Source organism: Corvus kubaryi, unplaced genomic scaffold (genome assembly GCF_017639235.1).
Source record: "Corvus kubaryi isolate FWS band 111438036 unplaced genomic scaffold, C.kubaryi_AGA036_p1.0 135, whole genome shotgun sequence".
NCBI classification, from domain to species: Eukaryota; Metazoa; Chordata; class Aves; order Passeriformes; family Corvidae; genus Corvus; species Corvus kubaryi.
The window spans coordinates 6091712-6117894 of record NW_024580669.1 but is presented as its reverse complement, the minus strand read 5'-3'; the positions used below and the strand labels follow the sequence as shown (position 1 = coordinate 6117894).

General features: G+C 39.2%; 1 long non-coding RNA gene across 4 annotated transcripts in view; it reads right to left on the bottom strand.

Moving 5' to 3' along the window:
- The window catches only part of LOC121676698, a 76889-nt gene that overhangs the window by 26922 nt on the left and 23784 nt on the right, over positions 1-26183 (bottom strand). For 3 of the 4 annotated variants that reach the window (XR_006020541.1, XR_006020540.1, XR_006020543.1), the window contains 2 exons: positions 8511-25713; positions 490-4275 (listed from right to left, as the gene is read on the bottom strand). This is a non-coding gene — a long non-coding RNA (uncharacterized LOC121676698). The remainder of the gene's footprint in view (positions 1-489; positions 4276-8510; positions 25714-26183) is intronic. The other variant, XR_006020542.1, reaches the window with a different exon arrangement.

Genomic DNA, 26183 nt, shown 5'->3' with positions numbered 1-26183 from the left:
TTTCATTAAATATACCTCTTGAATACTTTTTGCAGGTTGCTGTAACTCTTCTGAGCTTCTTCTGAGTTCTCCTCAGGATTTGTCAAAATTTTCATCACCAGTTGGGGCTGTGATGTGTAACTCATCTAGGTCACACAAATTCCTCTTTGCTTATCCTGGGTGATAGGTGAGCTGAAAGGTGCTTCATCATCTTTACGTTGTGCAAGTACATTATTCTTGCCTGTTTACAATTATGGAACAGAAATATTTATTGACTGCTTCTGCTTTCTATTCATGTTGTTAATTGTATCATCTCCTTCTACAAATTACCCTGCATCATCTCTCGTGACACATCTAATCTACTTCAGGAATGCTGCTGTGAAGGAAAGCAAAATGTTCCCTCTTGCTCTTGAGTCTTCCAGCTGGAGAAATCCTATCAAGCTTAGTGCAGTGTCTCAGAAAAAAAACCCAAAGCACATCCAACAAAACCAAAACCAAACGAGGACCTACCTGCTTTGTTGCTGACTCTGTGTGTTAATACATCTGATCATCTTTGCTCTCTTGCTGTGCTTTTCTTTGCAGAATATTTTTTTCCTCAGAGATTCAGCCATAAAAGCAACATCATGAAAGCTTTCTTGGGATACATTGTGCCTTTGTATTAAGACTTCTCAGTAGCCTTTGTCATATTTCAAGATTCTCTACTCCCAAATGCAAAGTTATCTTTAAAGGTTTCTTGCAAAAAGTTACCAAGGAAACAGCTAATAAAAGTCTTTGTCCAGATAAGCTGGAAGTTCATAGATATTTTCTTCTTCCATTTGTTTCCTTGCAATAAATGTAACTTTTATATAAAATCAATTTTTTCTTAAACACTATTAAACCTTTATAAAGATAGTTTTATCTAAACTGTAACAGAATAGAGCGGCAGTGATAAGAACGTTAGTTCCTGTGTATCCATATATTAAAAAATGTTGCTGAGCTCATGTAGATACAGAACTGGAGAGATCAAGTAATTTGCCGGAAGTCACATGTGAAAGCACATTTGGAAGGCAGGACATGAATTTCTGTCCCACAGCCCAGAATGCTTTCCACAAAGTCTTGGGGGTTTTTTTGTTGTTTGATTGTTTGTTTGTATTGTTTTTGTTGTTGCTCTTGTCATTTTGGGGGTTTTGTTTGTTTGTTTTTGTTACAGATGTCGTGATTCTTTGAAAACATTCATCCTTATGGACAGAAAATGTCATCCTTCATGAAAGAACTGGAAAGAAAAGAAGAGGGGGGAAGTCACAGGGGGAAAGTGGTCTGCTGCACTTTTTGAACCCAGCTGTAAACCAAGAAGAAAATTACACAGAAAAAACAAGTATTCATTTACCACTAGAAAAAAAAAAAAAAGACCATTTTAAAAATCCAAATTCAAGCTGCAAGGATCAGACTGAAGCACATTTCTCCTCAAAGCTTCAATAGCTGTAATATTTATCTGGAGATCATTACTTTGCTTCTGAGAATGAACTGAGGACCAGCAGCTGTAGAAATAGATTGTCTCCCTCTTCTCTTTAATGTAACTATTTATTTAAAAAGAAACACAAAAACAAATCTAAGTAACTGATAGCAAGCTTTACAAGTGCCCTCTAATTGTTTATTTTGAAGCTGTTTACTCAGGAACCAAAAGGGTGTGAAAGAGAGAGGGAACATTTTATGCTGGGGGAAAAAAATACAATGTTGAGTCAATTTATTTCCATACGGAGGCAATGTTGGAAGGCTCCACTAAGTTGCCTGGCACTAGCTGGCAGAAAAAAATAAATGAAAACACATCTTTAAGAACAGAGCTTTATTTACTGATGCCCATAAATGGAGCAGAGATGGAAGGTGTTCAAAATTTCTGACTGGCTGATTGTCACAACTGACTGTTTTTCACATCCAAGTGTTCCACACATTGATACACACACCCTGCCAAGACCCAGGCTGCATCTTTTGAGGAGTCAAAATTCTATAAAGGCACAAAGCATGCATTTCTAACACAATGTATAGTCATGAGTTTAGGTGCATCATTTATAGTAAATCAGTTTTCATACCCATTGTGGTGTTGTGTTTCTAAGCAGGTTTGCTACCTGACAAATTAAAGTTCACTCTCTAATATATGATGACAGTGTTAAATGACTGCTTTAATAAGCTTTGCCCAGAAATGTCGTTCCTGTTTTGGTAGGCACTGATGGAACTTGATCTTGAAATTTGAACAAATACTAAAGGAAAGGCTTAGAAACCAATTGGTAGTACAGGCACAGTTTGGAAATATTAGTAAAGCGAACACACTGTCTGCTGCTTTCAGTGGTTGCAAGTACAACTTCAGTGTTTTCAGTAAAGTAGTGACACTTTCAGGTATTATTCAGAAGCATAGGATCAATTTCTTGCTATATTTATGTGCTAATTATATCACCTGAAGTAATAATTAATCCATCAAAATTCATTATTTTCCCCCTAAATCTCTGTTAGTTAATGATGGTTTACAATATAGTACACACTCATCTATAACAATAACCTTTTATGTACAAACAACACAAAGATAACTATGTGAACCTGCTCTTGGGTAAGGGTGAAGTCCATATTATCAAATCTCTTGAGGGCTTTATGATCAGTTCGAGATGTGAATGCTCAAATCAAAATATCTTGTTGTGATTTAATGTTCTGAGATTAGGTGCTCCTTAGCTGATGAAGATTTTTTGGTTTCTATTTGATTAGTCTGAAATTGAAACACGTAAGTTAGTGGATGACTCTAAGTGTCTAAACAATAAAGCCTTGAACAATTATAACTCTTAATAGCAGGATTTTAGTACTTACTGTGAACAGTGAATCTACAAAAAACTAGGGGTTTTTTATTTGCGCTCCTCTACTCATTATGCTTCTCTCACTTCCAGGTTTGATTTTCTCATCATACAAATGGAAAACAAGTTTTCCCTCACAGCCACTCACTCAGAGCCCCTTTGGTTTCTGACTGTGGGTCTTTCTTTGTGACACAACACCAGTGACAACAGAGGTTGTGTTAGCCAAACCGTGATCTAATCTCCTTTTCAATTCTACCATTGTCCTCAAAATGTGATCTCAGTGACACCAGGATAAATGTCTGTCAGATTTTTTGTCCTGAAGGATATATGAGTGAGGGAGCAAAACCTAAAAATTCTGCTGTTGCAGAAATGGAGTTCAGGGTTTATTATACCCAGCTGACTTTTGTTAATCTGGCTGTAATTTTTCATTCACCATTTCCACATTCAAAATGGAGGGGATTTCATAACTATTATTATTATTATTATTATTATTATTATTTCTTCCACATTTTTTCTTTTTGACAAATCTTCAACACATGCAATTAAAACACTTGATCTCCTTCCCTCCTCTCTCCCTTTTCTAAGCTCTAGCAATCAGGACCTATAGCCATTCCCCTCCTTTCTGCATCTTGCTAAATACACAAACATACTGTTACACAATAAAGAATGTCCCCCTAGAAATAGATACTGTGAGGGTATGTGGTTAGGACACATGTTGAAATTGCTGCTGAGCAATGGGCAGCATTCATTGTTATCACAGTTACCATTGTTACCTATTGTGAATATTTTCTTTCACTGTGAATCACCTCCACAGCTTTTCTTTCTCACTCCTCTTAGAAGTCCCTCTGGTTTGTTGATATCTTTCTAGGAATTAAATGTTTAGAACAGACCAGAAACCATTTCAAATGTAACATTTCAGGAGGGCATGAAGGATAAAAATTAAGAGCATGTAGAACTATAACAAAGAGGAAATATGACTTTGAGACTGGGTACTGTTCATGTGTTGCTGGGTGGAAACAGATCACAGTGGACACCCACACACCATATGCTGTCTACCATCATTCACAAGGGCTTCCAGACACCTCCCACCATCCAAGGTATTTGTCTCAGGTTCCTTTCCACTCTTGATGCATTAATGCTGCCACTTTGTGGTTTAAAGCTTTTCTCAGGCACGCCTCCAACCTGCTGTGATTTGTTCCTTGCTTGTCTTTGCTTCTTCGCTTTACTCAAACCCCTCAACTGCCATGCTCTTAAAATAAATCCAAGAGACAGAAACACAGTCACATGCTCAATGGAAAATCTTCTTCAAGATTCTGGAGGTTCAAAAAAGAGTTTTAACGTTCACAGAAATTCAGCAAATATCTATTGTGAAGATAAGTTTTGAGTACTTCAAACCTGCATGTTCCAACACTGTTGCTGCATCATCTAGAAATATGACGATTTTCTCTTCATTTAATGGGTAGCAAAACAACACCGGCCTTATCTAGGTCAAGGACACACAAAAAAATCATAGTATCATTAGAAATCAGGCTGCTGCACTGTAGAAGAGGTATAAAAGTTCCCTGTATGCAATCATGAGTAGTTCTGCCTCCAGGACTGGTATATGAAAATAATTCTAAATGGGCATCATAAAAACATTACAGAATAAATTAATTTTTGTGTGTTTTTCTTGCTCAGGAGAAACATCAGTGTTAATAATAATTTGAAACCTGATTGAGATGAAAGTGATTAAAATAAATGTCATTAATACCCTCAATGCTTAGGCCAGACTAAAGCAACCTCAGGGTAAGCAGAAATGTCTAAAACTGACTTCTTTAAAATGTCTTTTAAAAACCACAGTAGTTCTTTGGCTAAGCAACTTTTGATCTCATAATTAGAACGAGAAACTAGAAATAACTCAACAGAAAGTCAATTCCATCACCCTGAGATTAACTCAGTTGGTGAGAGCATGGTGATAATAACACCAGTCATGGGTTCAATCCCTGTATGGGCCGTTCACGTAAGAGTTGAACTTGATGATCCTCATGGGTCCCTTCCAACTCAGAGTATTCTGTGATTATGTTTAACCATGGTTAATTTTTATTCATTCATAAAATCAACACTGGACAAACCATTGAACGAAATATGAGCAAAAGTCATGTGATAACTTTGTAACTGAAGAGCCCACAACAAACACTTTGACAGCTTAGGACCAAGTTGAGACTATTTTAATTGATGATCTAATGGTCTGTTACTACCATGCACGTTCCAAGTGCCCACTCAAAGCAGGATGTGATGGATTCCAGCTGGATGGAATACCTGACGTGCTGGTTTGTGTCAGCTGTCTTTCCACTCATATTCATCAGCTGTCCCCCTAACACAGACTCTCACCAAAGGTACAGACTCTGCAGTGACATGAAAGAGGCCTTGGAAGGAGTAAAGTTGATCTGAGTCACTGTGAAACATCCCAGATAAGCCTGGATTCCCCATTTCTAGGTGTTAGGAAGTGCAGGTGATGGCATTTGGATTTTGACCTTCAGTTTCTTAATTTTCAATGATCTAAAATGAGATTCGACCTCAGAATTCAGAAAATGGGATTTGAGCAGGTCTGAGGTTTTTTTCTCACCATTTTTTATCCCAAAAAAAACTGATTTAGAGTTTGAAAAATACCGTATGCACTTTAATTTGCATGTGTCATTCTGCTTTGCATTGCTGAGTAGTGACTGCAGCTTTCTACTAAGAACTTTTGCATTTAATTCTTTGATTGCTCAGGCTGCTTACAAGAACAAAGACTGTCTTTTTTTATTCCATTAAAGATTAATGGAATATCTTCTACTTCATAGCAAATAAATTAGTCAATTGTTGTTATATTCCCTCTCTAATGATTTTTAAGTATTGGGTACACACTTTGACACAAACTTGGGATCTGTTGCTTGCATCAAACAATTAGGAATAAATAAAAATATAATTAAAAGTATACATAAAATCATAATGATAAAAGATAAGAAACCTAATAAAAATAAATAATAAAAATTATACAGATAAAGTATTTGGTATTATTTTATTAATCTCAATCAAATTAAATACAAAATTTTATGTCGTTCCAATTTGACATTCATTCCTCTCATTCCAGGCTGCCAAGAAGCTTATTCTGAATGTCATCCTGTTGATGAATTCCTTGGGAAAATGGTTCAGCTGATAAGAAACCAGTGGTGGCATCAAAGGAAACTTGTCCCATGAACAGAAAATTTGATCAGATGTATTATGGGTCTTAAGACCTTGGAAACAGATGGATTACAACTGAAATCTGGTATCTAAGTAAGGATTCTGAATGCAGCTTCAGATTTTTCATGCTTCAGTTTTGATGTTTAATATGAGCTGCCTGGAAGTGGATTTATTTATTGTAATATAGAATTTTCTGAAAATCAGGATCTTTTAGAAGGCAAAACTGCCTGCCAAACTTGTAATTGTCAAAGTTCTGAAAATTGTCTGTCTTCCATTACCAGAGTAAGTATATCTTAGTGCCTTTAAATAGGTCATTTTTGCACAGATCTTCAGAAAAACATTCAGAAGGAAACCTCCCCTGTATCGTCAGAAACTGAGACAATACATGGAGGTTGGAATTTATCACATTTTGGCATTTAAAGAAAGAAAATTCATCATTTTCCTCTTCAGATGCTTGTGCACAATAAAACAAACCAAAGGCTAAGTGTGCCTCCAGAGAACCACGTCTATGGGAAAGGTTCAAAAGCCGGAGAGAGAAGAGGAAGAAGAAAACACAATTCTCGCCTTAATGACATGAAAATGAATCACACATTTTAAAATCCAGCAGTCCCTTTTTGATTCTTGGCTGCAGTTTTCTGGTAACACTTCTATCAGTCACATTCATTTGAAGCATGTGGCTACACGTATTGGAGATACGAAGACACAGTTTCTGCATTTGCAATTTCCCGTCTTCAAAGTGCTTTTCATTTTTATGATAAATCTGGAGGAAACCTTGTGATGTGTGAAAGATATTTCTCCCTTTTTTTTTTTTTTAACTCATCACTGTTATTTTCTTTAGTTTCTCTCTTAGCCAGGATGCTAATATTTATTTGCTTCAAAGATGTCTTTGAAGCCTAATGGAGCCAACATCCAGTATCACTTCCAGTAAAGCCTTAATTAAATGCAAATATCAACCATTATACTTCAGCAAAAGGGGAAAACTCATGTAAACATTGAAACATAAAAGCTTCTGTTCTTCTCTCTTAAACTGAATGGACCTGGACAATATATAATAGGACCCAAGAACCAAATTAGTATAATACTGAGTCACCCTTATTGACCTCCATTGGTTTCAAATATAATTCAGTTTCGAGTACTCCTTAGTCTAAAAAGATAATTGCAGGGAGAGGAAAAAAGACCATATGAAAAAATATTATTTATGTGCAAGAGACCCCTGAGGCAGCCTAAAAAATCCCCAAAAAGTAGAAGAGAAGGATTGTTTTATGTCAGAAATATGCAAAAACCTAAACAGACAGTGTGTGGGCAAAAAAATGTTGGTTGCACACATTCATTTATTTATGTATATAAATAAAAATGGAAATATAGAAACTCTTCTAAAGTATTATGGAAAAGCAGAAATGTCAGTTTAGGTATTTTGAAGCTCTTCCTCTTCATTCTATTTCCCACATACATAAAGGGCCTGCACATGTGCTTGAAACACTGTTGTGGCAGACTGGCAAACAATTGACCGTGTAATGACTTCATACCTGGACCTCATCCAGAATCTCAATATAAAAGCCCTTGAAATGAAAACTTATTCAGGTCAGTGGTGCTTCACAGCAGTATGTGAAGGCATTTCATCTGTGAAATAGTACTTTCAGATGACAAAATAGAGAATGATCTGAGTAAACTGGAGGTTTGGTTTGAAATCAGCAAATGAAATTTAATAAAAGCATGAAAGATGCTGCATTTGAAAGAAGGAGATCCAGCACTGAGTTAAAAAAAAAGCTTCAGCTACAAACCAGTATCATAGCTAAAATATTACAGCAATCACATACATATTAAGGAGGAAAATTTTGTGTGATTTTTAAAAAGGTATATTGCTATGTGATGTGTTATTGAAGACTTGATTATAAAATAAACATGGAGGGGTTTAATCTGTAAGAGTGTGACAAAGATTGAGGTAATCTAAAGAAAGTCCAAGGGTGACTGGAAAACAATAAGAGGTTTAGGAGCACATACTAAAAAAAATTGGATTTATTTAATCTAGAAAAGATTAAACAAAGCTATGATTCTAATCTTCCAGTAGTTATTGTTTTTATAGTAACACCAAAGAATGATCAATTGTTCAGACAGTTCAATAGTGGTCAAACAAGAAGCAATTGTCTTAATTTGGAGAAACAAAGATTTAGGTTAGATACTAGGGAAAACTTTCTAAGTATAAGGAAGCACTAAAATGAGTTGCCTGGATGAGATGCAGTATTGCTTTCCTCTGAGATTGTAAACCAAATATCTGTTAGAGGTGGCCTCACTACATATTACTTGCCTTTTTTAGTGCAGGGTGTGCAATTAGGAGACTAATTAAGATCCTTCCCAGCTTTACTTTTTGAAGATTTATAATCCATGAGATCATGGGCTCTGATGTATATACCCTTCTAAAGACGTGTAACAAAAACTGGCACCCTTAACTATTTTTTTTTTTTTTTTGTTAAACAACTATCTAATGCTTATAGTTGAAGCAAAAAACTTACTTACTTCTTATGCTCCAAGAAGCATTATTTTAACTTCAGCTGGATTTGGCTTCCTTCCTGTAGGAGGTCGATTGCACAAAGTAGTGACCTATTGGCCAGCTCCCAGCAACACAAAAGCCAAGCTCTGCTTGGTGTGTTAGAACATTAAGTAGATATCAAAATTAGCATGAACAGAGATTTTTCAAATTCCCTCAGAGACCAAACACCCTGAGAGAAGTCAGATACCACTGTAAATCAGGATGCTACACACCGAGGCAGTATTTTTCCTATCCATTAAGTTCCTCCTGCAAAGGAATCCTACCTTGCGTCAACCAACAGTGATGCCTGAATATGTGGGAAGATATTGCAGGATATTGCAATTCACAGAGATGAGAGAAGCAAGTGATTTCTGCCGCACTGGTTGGGAATCAGGTTACTGCTGCAATAATCTTGTTTTCCTTGAGTGAAAGATGGAGGCTGAAGAGGAGAATGGGACGCTACTTCCCAAATCAGGCCCTTGTCTCCAGCCCCTCTGCTCCATGTGTGTACCCCAGGCAGAGAATACATGAACATCTCAAGAGCCAAAGAATATAACCTTAAAACAGCAGGAAAAAAGACAGGAAAATACATAGTATAAACTTGGAGGGGGCAGGGGTGGGGGGGAATGGTTCTCAAGTGTATTAAAATCTTCAGATTTCAGTCCCTGAGGCAGTCCTGCTTTGGGTACAGTTCCTATGAAAATGCCTCAGACTTGCATGAATATTGAAGAATCTGACTCTACCAAAAAAAAAAAAAAATAGTTGCTAGCTATGTAAGTTTTAAAATACTGTCTATGTGTTCTACATCTCTTCTGACAGCTCTTCACTAATTGTTTGCCGTTACAGCCCAGTATTTTACTGTCTGTGGCACAGGTGGGAGCTGAGAGTGAGCTGCCCTGAAATGGGATTGTCCTGCTCATGGTAACCTCCCCAAAGGCTGCCGTGGGCTTTTCCTGATGGCCTTGGGGTATGAGGGGCTCTCTGAGCCTCAGCAGTCAGGCCTGACCTCCAGGAGGATCAAGGGTGCTCTCAGCACCTTTAATGTGGCTCTAAAAAGGAGACATCAAGCATCAGATATTGGAGACCAGTGACGGACTGCTCCACCATGCCCATCCTCCAATATTTTGATAACTGTTTCCCTGATGTGACCAAAACCCACTGGTAAAACGCTTCCCTGTCATTCACACAGGACTGGGCTCATGTCCAAACTGTCCTGCAGCACCTCACCAGTGCTACGGATCTCATTACCTGGAATTGTTCCTAGGGCAGTTGGGATAGCACAAAGAGACCATTATGTCAATCATTGCTCACACCTCCTGCCATGTGGGTGGCACTCAGTTCATTCACCAGGATTAGGAACTCAGGTACAGTGACCTTTTGGTTTTTATTTGTAGTCACTATTTCAGGATCTAGCTGTAACCAGCTGCTCTGCTGGCTCTGTGAAATTCATGACCCACCTCCCCAAAACTTCCCAGAGTCCCATCCCATAGCTGTTAAGGAATATTTCTGACCCAGCAATTCCACACATTATGCTACATACCCAGCATGAGCACTATTATTTCTCAGTGTGCAATCACTGAGGTGAGTTTTGGGAAGTGCTGATGTGCAGAGAAATATCCTCATCCATTCTTTTTTAACATCCACCTTGGATGCTGACAGCAACAATCAGCAGCCTCATTCATGTGCTGCCTCTTCTGAAGAATATATACAAATGGACCCAAAATAGAAAGTGCACTGTCAGACTCCATGGACAAGGTTTGTTAAATATGGTGAGGGCATAGAGTTGCCTCTGTCCCTTCACCTCTCTTTACTCTGCATTTTGCACTCTGAGAAGAGAAATTATGTCATCTGTTAATAAAGATAATTCCATCACTAAGGAATTGCCTCAAGGCACTAGGTCAGGTTCTGCAGTATTTCATCTCTGGGACAAATACCAGTGTAAATGGATGTGGAAGAGGTGTTATATTTCACAGGAAGACAAGGAAAAAAATTAAATCTGAGCAGAATATATGCGTTTTTCTTCTGGTTTTAGCTTGTGGAGTAGCATGAGTCACTTTTAGATACTTGCAATTGGTGGATCTGAACATACTGCAAGATTATTGGAATTACAGAAGCCTGAAGTGAGCTATGGATCAGGGTCAATTTGGTAGCCAATACACCGAAACTGGAACAATTTATCTTGGCTCTCATTAGAGGAAAGTATGAACTCAGAGATCCATAGAAGTGATGGTTCTTTCATGCTGTGTTAATTGCAAAACACCTAATAGTTCACCACTGGAAATCCATAACACATTGTAGGAGTGCATGTTTCTACAGAGGGGTTTTGCTTTACCACTCACAGTAAAAAATGAAGTCAGTGAGTTAAGGGGAAACAAAATCTCTCAGGGTCCACGTATTTGCATTCTTCAGAATTTCTCTTTATGTGTTCATAAAGACAACTATTTTTCAAGACAACACCACTCCGTTTTTAATAGAAAAAATGTCATATTTTATGGAAGTAGCAAAGAAAGGATACAAATTTGTTAGTATTTTGTATCTGATGTCTTCATATCAAAGATGTTGGGCCCTGTCCTAGTCCTAGGCTATTCTCCAAGTCAAAACAAACCAAAACAAGCCTTCCACTCTTCCTGGGCATGGCCAATTCATTCTCTGACCCATGGGACTGAGCATACTTGGCTTTTCATAGTCAAGACTTTTCTACCAAGTCCGTCTGGATTTTTTCAGGAGGCAATGGAGATAGACATCCCTCTTGAAGGCAACTCATACCTGTGTAAGACAGATGACTGGAAGACAGAAGATTAATTACTCTTTGGAGGTATTTCTCCCACTCTGTACTCAATATAGGGAGCCAAGAGGATGGATTTAATTTAGTCACCTGAATTTCAAGGAGATGAAGTTAGATTAGGTGAATCCTACATTTAATCTTTGTCAGGTTTTTCATTTCCTGCAGATAGTTCCATTATCTGTCAGATAATGGAGGTCGAATCTGGAGATGAAAGTTTTCTTTCAGTGGGACTTGTATGAGTAAAGCTTTTCACAATTATTTTAGCCAGAACTATTTTTCTCCTTTGTTTATAAGTTCTAGAAAAAAAAAAATATAGCTCCCACAATAGAATATCTGCACTATTTCCATGTATCTATTTTTAGCTCATTATTTCAGGCTTTTTCTCTTTAACACAATACTCTTCAGCTTACTTCTGTGAGGGAATCCTTATTAGCCAAGGGGTAACCAAAATCTTGGAGATGTGGTTTAGGCAATGAGCAATGATATACAAATATATCATCTGACCCACAAAAACTATCTTTGACAACTATCAAATAACTTCACTGTCCCTAGTCCTCAGTGGAAGACAGTTTTAAGGAGAAACTTCCTGAGGGTACTCTTGGTCATAAAAGAGCTATGGTTGGTAAAGCTAGATAAGCCTAAGTGTTCCTGAAATTACAATGAGCATCTTCACTCGAGTTTAATCACAGAAAATGAGATTTTTGACAAAGTTTTCAGCCACCTTGTCACATTTCTTTTGTGTTACTTGGAAAACAAAAAAGTATTATGGCATTTTGCTCATCACTGAAGTGCGTCACTGAGGTCAAGCAAAATAGTTCCTTTCTGGTGAGAGATAGCTGGTGTGCAGGCTGGAGCTGTGAGGATAACGGATCAAGAGCAGGAAAAAACATTGGCAGTCACCATGGACTGCAGGGCTATGGGATGCTGGGAGTCGCCTCTTCCCACCACCAGCTGGGGTAGCTGTCAGCTGGGGAAGGACGCTTGGCTGGCACTGCTTCTTTTGGGTCCCGCCTGTTTCTTTGTCCAATAAATGTCTTTCAAATGCATGTGTCTGAGAAAATGAGAGCAAAATTTCATTAATTCATTCAAATTCGTAGACATTGATGTCTCAGGGAAAACACTCAGTGTGAGAATGGGCACAGCCAGCACAACAAAGTTCTGGGAGGTGGGAAGGAGGAGGTTTGGAGCACAACATAATCCTGAGTCTATGAGATATCATAGCTGCTTACTCTCTGTGATGCCAATGCTGCAAAAAGGGAGAGGGAAGAAATTGCAGAAGAGTTGTCTGCATGTTTGTCTTCTTCACAGCTGGAGAGGGGATTTGGGAACGCCAAAGATACAACTTCTCCTTCACCTTTTGTTGTTTCCAAATAATGGAAGTTGCTCTTCTGTTCCTCATTTTAGTGCTGTGATTGGAGTATACTGTTCACAGGGTATTTCTTGTCAGTGTGTGTATTGAAGGAATGATAATTTTGGAGGAAATAAGTCTCCTTTTTCTAGAATTTGTTTTCTTCCAAAAACTAGTCTGAGCAGCAAAGCACTTGTTCTGGCAGGGTACCGATGCCAGTCCTTTAATTTTCTGTGCATTTCTGTACTGAGAGAGAAAAGATTACTGCTTGCACTTAGCCTGGTGCTGGGATTGGGGATTATGCAGATATTTTGACCCTTGTTCTTTAACAGTTTAATTCCAAACAATGCAGAATGAATTTATTTTTGATGACTTTGTATATTTATTACAGTGTTGACTGTCTTCAGGTGATATACATATACTTGCGTGTACATGTATATTTACACATACTTAAAACCTGCAGAATCAGACCCAAAAGCAGGCAGGTTTGATGACATTGCTCTTTCTTGGGCTGCACCACAGAACCAAACTTGTTGCTATGTTTTCACTCTCTGGGATTTGCCATGAGAGAGCCACTGTTTGTAAGGGGGAGAAACAAAATGTCCTCCTCATCCAAATTTCTTTTTCTTGGGTTTCTTATTCCCCCGCCCTCTCCTGACACAGGACAGCACCAGCTATCCAGGCTCTCTTTCCAACTGGTGTGTTGTCTGAAGTGACTACACAGCCTGTAACTAACTAAGCTTCGGGACTGAAATGCAAGTGGGTGTCAAGAAGGCCAGAAGCAGGAAGATGAGTTTAGATGGTTGAACTTTATCCTTCTTTCTTGCAAGTACTGGGATAATCTCTTCGTTATAATAGAAGAATGAGAAGGAAAACTTCTCAAAAGCATTTCCCAAGCATACAAACTTTTGTTTCCAGGTTTCTTTCAACCTTGATAGCTTTACAGGTACCACAGGTAGAAGTGAAATACACAACAGTGGAGTTGCAGGATTTTTATTTTGAACCTTGTGCAGACTTGTCTTACATGGCTCCTTCTTTCCAAGAAGAGATTCTAACTTATTCTGAGCTTACCTGCTCATGCACAAATAAATGTATGACAGAAGAAAGACTGAGGGTGGATTTGAATGACTAATGCTTTGGGAAGTGTGAACACTGCTCTGCTTCTCACAGACATTAGAAAGCTGGCACCCTGCAGTCTTCCTAACATGACTCACGGTGGGGTGTGAAAAGGAAGGTGTTATACAGGTTCACCCATTAGAATCAAGGTGTTCAAGCAGGGAATTAGCTGCTGTATACACCAGTTCCTCATGGAACTAAGCAGGCACAGGAGCTGACATCCCTCTTCTAGCAGGTACCCTGACATGCTCTTCCAGTAGCTATTGAACCACAGAGGGTAAGCGCCTGCTCTCAGTGAAGACAGAGGCAAACCTCACACTGGGAATAATCCTGGACCTCTAGAAATACATGAGAATAAAAAGGTGACAGCCAAATTTTAGAGGGTGAAACTCTGCTGCCAACTCAAGACTGTATCAAAAAGCCATTTGGTCCTTTTGAGTGTGTTCAAAGACTTGTCAAGTCTCACAAAAATGTCTTTTGTTTCCGCACTCAGTCTAGCATTTACTTTGCCAATCAATAGTTCAAGGCAAGGACCTCTCATAGGCAATACCTGTGGTCAGTGGCTAATCTTCTGTTGCTGATAACTGAGGTGAGCATAAAATTCAGCACAGATGCCCAAGGTGGGCAGTGAAATAACATCAAATACTGCAAAGGCAGGTTATTGGTGAGATGAGGCAGCATAATTACTGCATTGTGAGTTGACCTGACAGGCATGAACAGGAATCTTGTAATCATTAAGGAATTCAACTAGACTCATTGTGTATCAGTACATAGGATTTTGTCAATAAATTCATTACAGACAAACCTTCAGTAATTAATAAAATATTCTGACTAAATGTAGAAATCTGGGGGTGAAATGCAAAAAACCGTTTACTAATCCACTAGAAGTCCCTCTCAGAGTTGAGCTATTTATCTATCTCATGCTGGGTGTTTTGGTGTAACTCAGAAAGAATGAGCTTTCTTGTCTCTATTCAGTCTCCAACTGCACTCTCCTGAGACCTCCCCAGACTACTCACACCTGTCTCTGTCTCTGCAGAAGGTCTCAGCAGTAGCTATTTGTGTGATAATTCCTACTACGAACCAAATGGATGGGGCAGTGAAGCAGTGATAAACAAGATTAGCTCCACCATATGGCATCAGACACATTACTCCTCTAAAGCAAATTAATATGCTGACTGTGAGACTCTTGCGGTCATAACTCCATCTCTGGAATGCTTCTGTGTTTGTGGACAGCTCAGCACTATGGCAGCTGGTTGAGCTGGCTGACTCCATCATCCTCTCTATGCTGTCAGTGCAGACTATCCTTGCAAAGCATTCTGGTATCTGTCTCCAACGTAAGAGTTTTATTGGCAAGAAGTATGCACAGGAAAACTGAATAATTAATAAGAAAAGCATCCACAAATATGCTGGCTGGATATCAGAAATGGGTCTACCCCCAAAAATCAAAATACTTTTTTAAAGGGAAAAAAAAAAAAGGTTTGGTTAGAAATATTCCTGCAGTGCTTTTTGGGAAGTGACTCCCTAATTCTTCTTGATCCATTTCTTCTCTGCAAAAAATCTCTTTAGAGCAAACTCTGATTCCCATGAGGGATCATAAACCCATTCTCTTGAGGATTGTGCATTATGGGAGCTGACAGTCAGCAATGCAGTCAGCTGGAAGTAAAGAAGACCTAGAGAAGAAGGGTACCTGCATTCAGACACCATCAATCACAACTGCCATAAGGAATTTTCACATTCAAACTATTTAGGGCTGATGGGGAATTAGTTTTGGAGGTGATATCAAAGTTATTCATCTAGAGTAGACACGTTTTGTAAAAAGCTTCTCTTAAAAAGTCAGTTTTGCAAGGAGAAAAAGTTGTGCTGGAGATTTTCTGAGCTAAAAGACAATGTATCATCACCAAAGGTAGTCTTAAGTAGTCCAAGTGTTTGACATGAAAAAAACATTCTGGCACCTGCTCAGAATAAGATGAATCTAATACGTGAGATGCTAAATTAGTCTGCTAAAAAGCTGCTTAATTTTACTGGAGTACAGGTGGTATTCTATTCCAAGGATAGAGTTCATAAGCATTTGATAAAAAATGTTGGTAGAGGTAGGACTCAAAGGAGTTCCACCAGCATGGTGAAAGTCAGCTTCTTAGGCACTGGGAGAGAGGGAAACCAGAGCCACTTAACTCAGTACTGCCCCAATATTCAACCATTAATAATTTTGAAAAGCCAGTGCATGGCCTCCTATTCACCCAGAAAACCTGTAGAGGAATCAGGAAGGAACTAGAAGCTGTGTGAGTTGCACAGGGAGAAAGTTAAGGGCACAGACACCAAGAAAATCAGTCTTCAACCCCCCTGCTGTATCGAGGGTGGCCCATTCTTCCGCTATCAGGTGTGCGGCTGTCCCAGTATCCTGAGTATTGTGCATGCTGGGATGAAGGGTTCATAACCACTAAACACTTCTCAATACTGCTGTTAATATGAGCAGTTGGATCATGCAGTTTTTATACCAGAAGTATTAGACATATCGCAGAGCAGGAAAAGGAATAAATTATAACTTTTCTGAAGTTTCTGAGACGTGAAATCATGCATTATGAATTCTCCATAGATACATCACTACTAGCCATCTTCTGTTTTATTTCTAGCTGCAACACTTAGTTTCTGTGAGAAATGAATGAATATGGTAGCCAAGAATTTCCAAAGCAATGAGTCAGTTAAGACTGGCAAAGGAGAGAGGATGGGGAGCAATAGCTCCTTCCCCATTAGTATCACCTGGCTCAGAGTGCCTACTCCAAGCTGCATGATTGGTTAGAAATGCCAGCACACACATTGCTCTCCATCTTCCTTTCCTCCTGATCTATGGTCCAGACATATCCATCTGACAGGTTTCCATTTTTAAGTTCCCTAGTCAATTAATTGGCACATTCCTTTAGACCTCTCAGCTCTGGCATCCAAAGATGACAGTTATTTTCAGAAATCTGAACTGCTGTTTTTCTTGAGTAGAAAATTCACGATTTAAGAAAAACTGTCACAGTTGTTTTGCCTTGAAAGGAAATGCACCACCAAGGAGGTAAAGGCTGAGTTTTTGCAGGTTTGTGTTTGCATTGCATGGGTTAGCTGCAGAGTGGCTGGAGCCTGTGACATTTGATAGGAAATTGGTAGGCATATTCAAAACAAGATGGGAGATCAGGACACTCCCTTATCACCCTGGTAGAGCAGACTTTCCTGGTGATACGTTCAGAATTATCAGGCACGTCTGTATTTCTTGATCTCCTTTCTCTCTGGTTTTGAGTTCCATCTCAGGGAAAATAATTAACATTTACCGACAGCATCTTTTAGCAATTTACTTCTTAGGATTAAGGAGATTTGCTAGCCCAAAACCTCTGATGTACTCAGACACCAACTGTGCATAGAAAGAGTTATTCATTCCCCAGGCATGTCAGTCTGGCACCTTTCACCAGTGCTACATGCACAGAGAAGAGAAACATGGAATTACACTTCAAAACCAACAAGACAAAGGGCCAAATAGAAATTGCCCTCTCTTCCTCAAAATATTGACTTTTTAAGCATTACACCAGTTATTATTCCTAGCTTAATGAATGGGGGAAAGGCAACAGATGAGGCTTTAGAAAGCTGAAAAAAGGAGTGAACAATGTGGGTCTCTACTGCTTCTCTGAGTTTGTATCTAACCATAACTTCAGTGGAGAAGCCGAACTCCTAACAGAACCATCCCAAACAGAGCTGAACTAGAATAAAACTGGATGCAGCCTGGTCTCTACAGCTTCCCACTGTATCTACTGCTCTGCTTCCAAACTGGATGATGAATACAGCCCTGAAGGAAGCCTACAGGCATTCCTCAAATTATAAGATAGATATAAGGGATTTATTGAGCCTCTTCCTCCAGCTTCTACTGAGAATCATTTACTCAAGGCAACCTTTCCTCTAAATATGTTTAAATTATGCTTTATTTAAGTTAGTTCTGCAACATCAACAGAACAATGTAGGACAGAGTTGGAGTTTATGGATCCCATTTTAACAGCACTGCATGGCAAGGGCTAAAAAGTGTCTCCTCTCAGACCTAGTCCTGTCAAAAGTTCCCTGCTGATGGAGTGAGGTGTTGCAGGGGAGGTTTGGCCTCCACTGAGAGCACCTGATCTGTAAATCAGCAGGCAGCTACAAAACATGGGATCTGCATGGGTATTTTTACGTTAATTTTCTCTCAGGCAAGAAATTACAATTTTAGAAGCACCCATGTTTATACCAATCTGTCATAAAGCTGTGCAGCATGAAGATACCTGAGCAAGTGCTGAACAACAAGCTTTATTGTGGAGCTCCACTGTGGCTATTTAACATCTAGAAGTTGCTATATTAGTCCGGGCAAACTGCCATGCAAACCTACTATACTGCTTTTTGCATCCAAGCAAATTGCATTAGAGCTACCTAAGGCAGCTGGAATGCAATACACTTTTACGGATGGAGGAGGCTTACTCCCACAAATTATTAGAGATGCAAGGCTCCCAAAAGCCTAAGTCATCCCTGAGTTCTACTCTATTGTAAGAATAAGCTTAAGGGAGCAAGGCATTTCAAGAAATTAATCTCTACACAATGTTTATTTACTAAATTCTCACTGTATTATCCATTAAAAGTCTTTTAACGCCTTGTCTGATTTAGATAAATACTGTTTGTGCTTAAGGACTATGAAAACAACCCATGAGAATCCCAGAGAAAGGTGACTCCTTCATTGTAAAGGTAACTTGTATCGTTAGTAACTGATGAATATTTTTTCATCTAACATTCCTTCCAGGAATGAACATGGTTTTTAACACACTCCTGAGCCAAGGTCCTACTACTACCCTCTTTTTCTGCCCTTGTTTTTAAGGGTGATGTTATTCCTCCTAACTCGTATCTCCACAAGTAGCAAAGAAATTACCCCCTGTAATGGGCTGAAGAAGGTGATATTTATTGTCTTTGAAACTTTAGCGATTGCAGGTTTCATGATCACTCCTGAAGAAATGTTTATCCTCAAATAGCTGAGACAATGCAAGTTGTTCAACGGATCCTTGTGTGGGAGTATGTTAAGGAGAATAGTTCACTGAAGCTTACAAATATGATGAGCTGTTTTAATAAAACAGCAGAAACAAGAATTACTAATGGAGGAGAAGGGATCTGCCTGTCTTCTCTCTGCCAAGATACTATCAACCAAAATTAACAACTCCTATTTCAAATCCCAGTGTTTCAATGAAAGGATTAATCCATACCCATGCACAGCTGTGTGAGACTGTCTTAATCTACAGGACTGATCAGAGCCTGGAAGCAATTCCCAGCAACCATTCAGGACATGAGGACTCTGCTGGAACAGCAAGCAAAGGTGCTGCAGGTAACCAGCTGCTGGTTTCTGAGAAATGAAGCCGTTGCTGCTGGGAGCTGATCCAAACGCTTCACTTAATTTGATAAAAGCTTTCCAGCATTATCGCTATCACTTACACTTTCTGTTACTATAATGCTGCTTTCAAGTGCCTGACTTAAATGTCCCAGTATTTTTCAAAGAGTGATGGATATATTTATTCATTTATTTGATAAATAAGTATCTTGTTTGCTGGAGCTGACATATGTTACTCTTTATATAATAAATTACAAAAAGACACAGCAGCTACCAGTGGCATCTAGGAAAGACACATTTTAAACATCTTTTTCATACTCAGAAGAGGAGAGAAAAAAATTTTTTGAGTGTGATTCATCTTTCCTACTATAAATCTGTCTTAGAATGAGTTGAATCCTACTCCCAGCATAAACAGTCTACCTATCTTGGGTAGCATGGCTATTTTTCTACTTCAGAATTTCCAGCACAGTAAGTCACTCAAACCACTACAGTGCCTTTAAAACCAGTGTTAAGGCTGTTTGCTAAGTCATTGAGGTAGGAAACATAGTCATGGACCCTGATCTCAGCATGATAAGTGTTGTATAGATGCTTACAAGCATACAGAGTAAAATGTAAAGCAGGAATCAGTAGATGGACAGGAGAATGCAGAGTAGCAAGGGATCCTGTTAATTAATATGATGGAATGTTATCACAGCACATAAAAAGTGTAACTACAGCCAGTCTCTGTGTGCATCATGACAGAAAGTTGTTTTAAAGATCAGAAAATGACATAGCAGATATTCAAAGACTGCTTCCAAAATACATCCAAGCACTCTTGAATGCATGAAGGGATTCGATCTACCCACCCTTCTCACTCAGGTCTCTGAGAGCACCAGTGTGAAAGGAGAAGCCCCACTCACTTTTCCTGAAATGTATCCCATGGAAGGAGCCTTCCTCCGGTGTGCAGCTGCACTGTACAAAGGGAAGGTGGCCAGGTTGCCCAGCACACCTCGGAATGGGAGGCAAACCTGCTGTGGCCATCCTCTGAGTGCACACATAAGCTCAAGGTAAGAACCCAGCCTCAAAAGGCCCAAGGACATTTTGCTTGCCCTCAGCATTTTTGTGTCTCTTAAAGCAATATATGCAACAATAACATCACATCAGTCTGGAAAAAAATAGACAAGCTTCAAAATGTTTCTATGCCCCACAGCAGATCTCATTTTTCAATTAGATCAGTCTAATAAGACTCTCTAAACATTATTTCTTTGGCATCCATAGTCTAGATTAGTTACAGCACCACTGGTATTACTTAACATTAGGTATTACTAAACTGCTGTTTATAAAAGATGTTTATGAGCCCTGAAACAAATCATCTGAGTGTTTTAAAGGAAATATTTTATTTTTCTATTTACTCCAAATAGCAGATTGATGCAGAAGTTGTAAGAGTTGATCTATATTATTTCACTTCTGATAAATAAAGTATTATTTGTGCTCTAAATTACCTCATTTGTCATTTAATACTGGTATTTTCCAAACGTTTTATTTTATGGCTCATGTAAGCAGTAAAAGAAACACCAATGCCTGCTTTTTTTACCTAGATTTGCTTGACTTAAAGAATAGTAAGGGACCTGTAATATTTTCACTACTTCTATTTGTTACTATTTCTAGTTAATTTCTCCTGAGGTTTATAATTTGGGAGAGTTATGAGGGATTTTGAGGGTTTTTTTGCTCTAAGAAACTTACTCGCAAGGTATATTTTTTTTTACCTCTAAACTGCATTTGCAACTAAATCTCCAAGATGACACCAATTTATTTATCTTAGGTAAAAAGAAACATGAAGACAATGCCTAACAGCAGCAGGACACAGTTGAAGAAGAGTATTGTGATAAATACCTAGCTGAGTAGCAGCAAATCTAGTGCTGTGTTTCCTCTTGGCAAGCAATTTAGATAAACTGCTGTCTATCCTAAAAGATCATGGTCCAAGATTTCAGATGGCGTAAAGGGACATCTTCGCAAAGTTCAGTGCAGTGGATAAGACTGTCCAAGAAGTTGGCAATTTAATATTGGATGGTTTTTTTCCTATCCTTAAGTCTCATGTCCTAAGTGCTCATGTCCTGGTAACACCTCAGTAAATGTCATACTCTGGAGTGTTTGCCTGAAGATGTGCCTGTGCAGCAGTGTTCGTTCCTGGGGCACAGACTGGTGTGCAACAAGGAGGGTGTTCTATAACAGGGAAAATAGCCCTTACCTGCAGCCAGATGAACCAACACAGCACCTTTCCTGCTGCCTGGATTTGAACAGGAGTTTACAGATTCATGGGCATCATAATTGTGACTTAAATGTTTGTGAATAACAGCATTCCTTTCCTACCAGACAGCAAACTGAGTGTAGACCCACTGTAACCCACAGTAATCTATAATAAGATTTAATGTTCAAACCAACAGTTTTCCAGCTCTTATGTAATTGGAAAAATGCAAGTCATTTCTGTGAATAAAGGACTGTTCTATCAGGCACCTGGTTATCACCACAATATTGCTGGCTTTCCATAGCTGGTGATTTGTGTTTTCATACCATACACCAAACTTAAATGCAGCTTTTAAGGATGAATGTGAAATTACAGCCTTTTTGAATGTGTTTTGAATTATCCTGGATAATTGTTAGGTCAGTATGAAGGATTTTAATGCTCAAAAACAAAAATCAAGCCAAATTTTCTTCTAGTATGACTTCTCAGAGTTCTGCTGCAATGAACTCCCCAAAGTGTCATATTGTTGGTAATATGAGAAAATAAACTGTTTCTGAATCGAAAATGTTTTCAGAAATCATTGGATTAGGCACTGTTTGAAGCTCCAGCAGATAATAAAACATGACTGTAAATGATTGTTTCAGCTTTATCTTTCAAAAAATCAGTCAAAATGCGGTTTCTTCCAAACAAATAAAGAAAGTATTTATAGCAAAATATACTCCCTAATGAATAAAATGTACAGTCAGCCATAACCCCAAACATGTGCCAGACTCCATTCATTTTTTTCAAGGAAATCCATGGGTTGTTTATAAACATACTGAACCAAAATATTTAGGTTATCACTTGAAAGGGTCTCTCCGCTGAGATTAGGCCAGGAAAGTTTAAAGCCTAGAGGTTGTTCTACAAATATCTGTGTATGTGTCTATAAATATTCTAGCATTTCCTGTAATTAGTGTTGCTCGATACTCCCTCTTTCAGGATCTTTTATTAGTGTCTCGTAACTTTGCTAAACATCTTGATTAAGGGTTTTTCCCTGCTAGGGCTATCCAGGCAGAGTCAGAACTAATTTGTTTGAATCAAAACAGCTAAGCCTGTACTGAGAATACTGTTGTTCCAGAGGAAAAAAACCATATTTTTTAGAACGATTAGATAGTTCTAGAATGCTTTGTAGAGGGATTTGAAATTTGGTCTATTCTATTCAGTGTATATAAGAAAATCTACAAGGAGATGAGCAAATTAGAAGACTTGGGGGAAAAACCCAACCGTTCATGGATGCTTAAGAGAGATTATTCTGAGCCTAGCAACTGAAATTAGCAATAGCACTCTCTCTCCTGAGCACACTTCAGTCCCAGCAAGGATAATTTGTGCTTGAGTGTCCCATTCATCACTTCCCACAATGCAAACAAGTATGACCCAAACACTTCCTATCTCTTTGGCAAGTCAGTTTTATCTTCACTTTTCCTTGAGACTTCCCTCTTTTCTTACATTCTCACATATCTGAACCCAGCTCAAAGCTGTTATTGGCCCATCCAGTACTAACCTATCCCCACACTTCCTTCCCCTTCCTGGTCTTTTGGGCCAATCTTTTTCCCTGAACAACTGCTATGATTGCTTCTTTCCCTAATACCCTAAGATCTTTCTTTTTTGTACTTTTATGTTAAATCTTATTCCCTTTTATCTGCAGCCCTTAGCCATCCTATCTATACATATTCCAGGTTCCAGATTCTCATGCTACCCCCTATGTACACCAACAAATGTACTTGCAACAATTTTCCAAACTGTCTTACTCCCCAAGCCCCCATCCCTTCCTGGTACTTTGTCCATTTTACACAACCTCCCAGTCCCAGCATCCACTTAGGGACAATCTGTTCCAGACTCCCCTCCACATGCCCAGACACACCAGAATTTTTTACCTAATATGTGCATCTGGATTTTGTTTTGTTTGTAATTTTTCTCCTTTATTCTGCCAGAGTCCAAAAAGGATTATTGATGATGTGGAGGACTTCAGCTTTCCGAGTAACATTTAACAAGACTGTAGGCAACTGCTCTTATCAGCAGAGATGATGGGTAAATGTAACACCAGATGGTGTTACCAGGCCCACCACACTCGCAGAATTGTGGGTGTGTACGTGTAAACACACAGGCATGTACACATGCAAACAAATAGCCTACTGTGTACATGCAAATGTTTTCTTCACACTACTTGCAGCAGAATAAGCTTTATCTGTCTAGAAGGATGCAGCTGCCACTTGCCCTGGATTTGTTGATATACCAGAACTCTTTGGCATTGCTCCACTGATGCAGAGAATCACAAATGCTGGCTATACCACTTTACAGCTGCTTTCCATCATCTGAGATGCACCACACGGAAAGCTCATTCCAGCAGATCTGGTCTTATCTTTATTTTCAGACATTTGCAATCCTGATCATTCTGTCCTTTCCCTGATTAGCCTTATGTAAATGGTCTTTAAATTTTAGATGATGAAACAGATTTGCACTGTGATTCTTCACTCTGAAAAGTGAAAGTCGTCCAAGAAAGTTTCCTTGGAACATGCCCAGGTGAAATTATCCTACCCTAAAAAATATTATGAAACATTTTCAGATCAGTATTTTGTTATTAAGAAGAGGCCTTTTCTTCTGATAACTTGTAGGAGGAATTAACAGCAAATTCAGAAGAGCTGGATATGAAAGTCATGATGCAGTACAGTATTAACTAGGTTTGGGGACTGAATGATGGCCCTTAGGTCAATTTACACATACATTGTGAAAAGTGTGGCAGATATCTAAATGGAATTTGTACAGACATTCACTTTGATACTGAGAGTTTCATGTTCAAACTGCTGTCCACCAAGACCTCCAGGTTCCTTTCTGCCAAGCTTCTTTCCACTGAAGAGGCTATCATCATATGCTGGTGCATGGGGGTGCTCTAAGTGCAGGACTTCACAACTCCCTTTGTTGAACTTCATGACATTCCTGTTGACCCATTTCTCCAGCCTTTTGAGGTCGTTCTGGATGGCAGCATGACCCTCTAGTGCTTCTGCTGCTTCTCCCAGTTTGGTGTCACCAGGAAACTTGCTGAGGCTACACTCTGCCTCATCATCCAGAGGTTTAACAGTACTGCACCCAGTACTGGTCACTGAGGAACTCTGCTAGCCACTGTCTCCAGCTAGATTTGTGGATCACCACTCCCTGGAGCCAGACATTCAGTTTTCAGTCCACCTCAGTCTACTCACCCAGTCTGTACATCAAAAGCTTCTCTATGAGGGTCTAACGGGACACATTGTCAAAGGCCTCGCTGAATTCCAGGCAGACAACACCCTCTGCCTTCCCCTTATCCAAGAGGTCAGTCACTTCACCACAGATGTGTGTCAGGTTGGTCAAGCAAGGCTTCCACTCAGTGACGCCATGCTGACTATTCCTAAGGATTTTATTATCCTCACTGTGCCTGGAAATGGTGTTTAGCTGTGATCCTAAAATCTAAATTCAGCAAAGATCTCAGGAAGATAAATTAACTTTGAGCAAAAACACAACAGTGCGCAGTTCTGTCCACGTTCCTATTAATTCATAACAATTCAGAGACTTACATGCTGTGTAAGCCCTCATCCAATTCAAATATCCACAGGAAAAGACAATTCCAAAAAATCCTGCAGTTAAAAATATGGGAATTAGTATATGTCACAAAGGTAACGAAGGGGGATAGGTCAACTTAGTGCTTTCAATCACTTTGTCCCACATTGTATATAGTAACTCTTCTCTTTTTGTTTCCATTGGAATAAGTGCTATGAAAACATAATGAAAGATATAAGGCAGCATTTATAAATGCGGCTGCAACTTCATATCCTGCAGTCCAGTCTTACCATAAAACTTTGAGCCTGGTGTTTTGAATAGGTTTTTAATACTCATTGAGCTGCAGATTTTTTGCCCAGAACATCCTGTTGTAAGGAGGAAACCTCTAGAGCTGAATATGCCAGCCTTCCTAGGGGTTCTGACTTCCAAGTAGCCAGCTTTGTTAAACATCCAGGTGGATTATGCTGTTAGCCACAGCTTGAGACAGGCTCCCAGGATCTGAGAGTCTGGAGCAATCAGCAAAAAAGGCACTCCACATTTCAGTGGGTTTGCAGCAGCTGAGGCTTTCTGCAGTTCAGTCTAAAAGTCCAGCTCCATTCAAGTATCTTCAGGGCTTCCAGGGTCCTTGAAAGCCTTTTCAAGAGCTGTGAGCTTTAGTAGCCTTAGTGGACACTGTGAGAAGTTTTACATACTTGGTCATTTTACAGCTCTTACTGCAGCCGTGGAACTAACGGAAACATCCAGCAGACAGCTTGCAGGCTTAGTCTCAACCTGCATCAAGCTAAGTCCTAAACAAGAAAGAAAAAAAAGTGAAAGAAGGAAAAAAGTCACTTCTGAGGCAGAATTTCCCTGGCTGCAGCACTCACTGCATTCTGGAACCCTATGGAGGTGGTCTTTAATCCAGCAGCCCAGAAACAGTAAATGGAGATAGGAGAGACACCTCAAAACAAGCACCATTTCTTTGTGAATAGACATCGTCCCCACCCCTAAAGTAAGCTTTAAGCATCACTTCTGAGGCAAGTAGGGATAAGGGTTCTGTTGAGATCTGCTTTAGCTACCTGAGTTAAAGGCTCCTTCCAGCTTTTTATTTCCATCTCAGTCATCTGCTAGTGGTCCCATTTGCAGCAAGGAACCACCAGAAGGAGCAGTTCAGAAATCACTTTCCTGATAGCACTAAAAATTCCTCACACATGACAGATGTAAGTTCATCTCTCTCAGCAAGTAGGGTCATTTGAGCCTAAACAGGCTTTCTACCTCA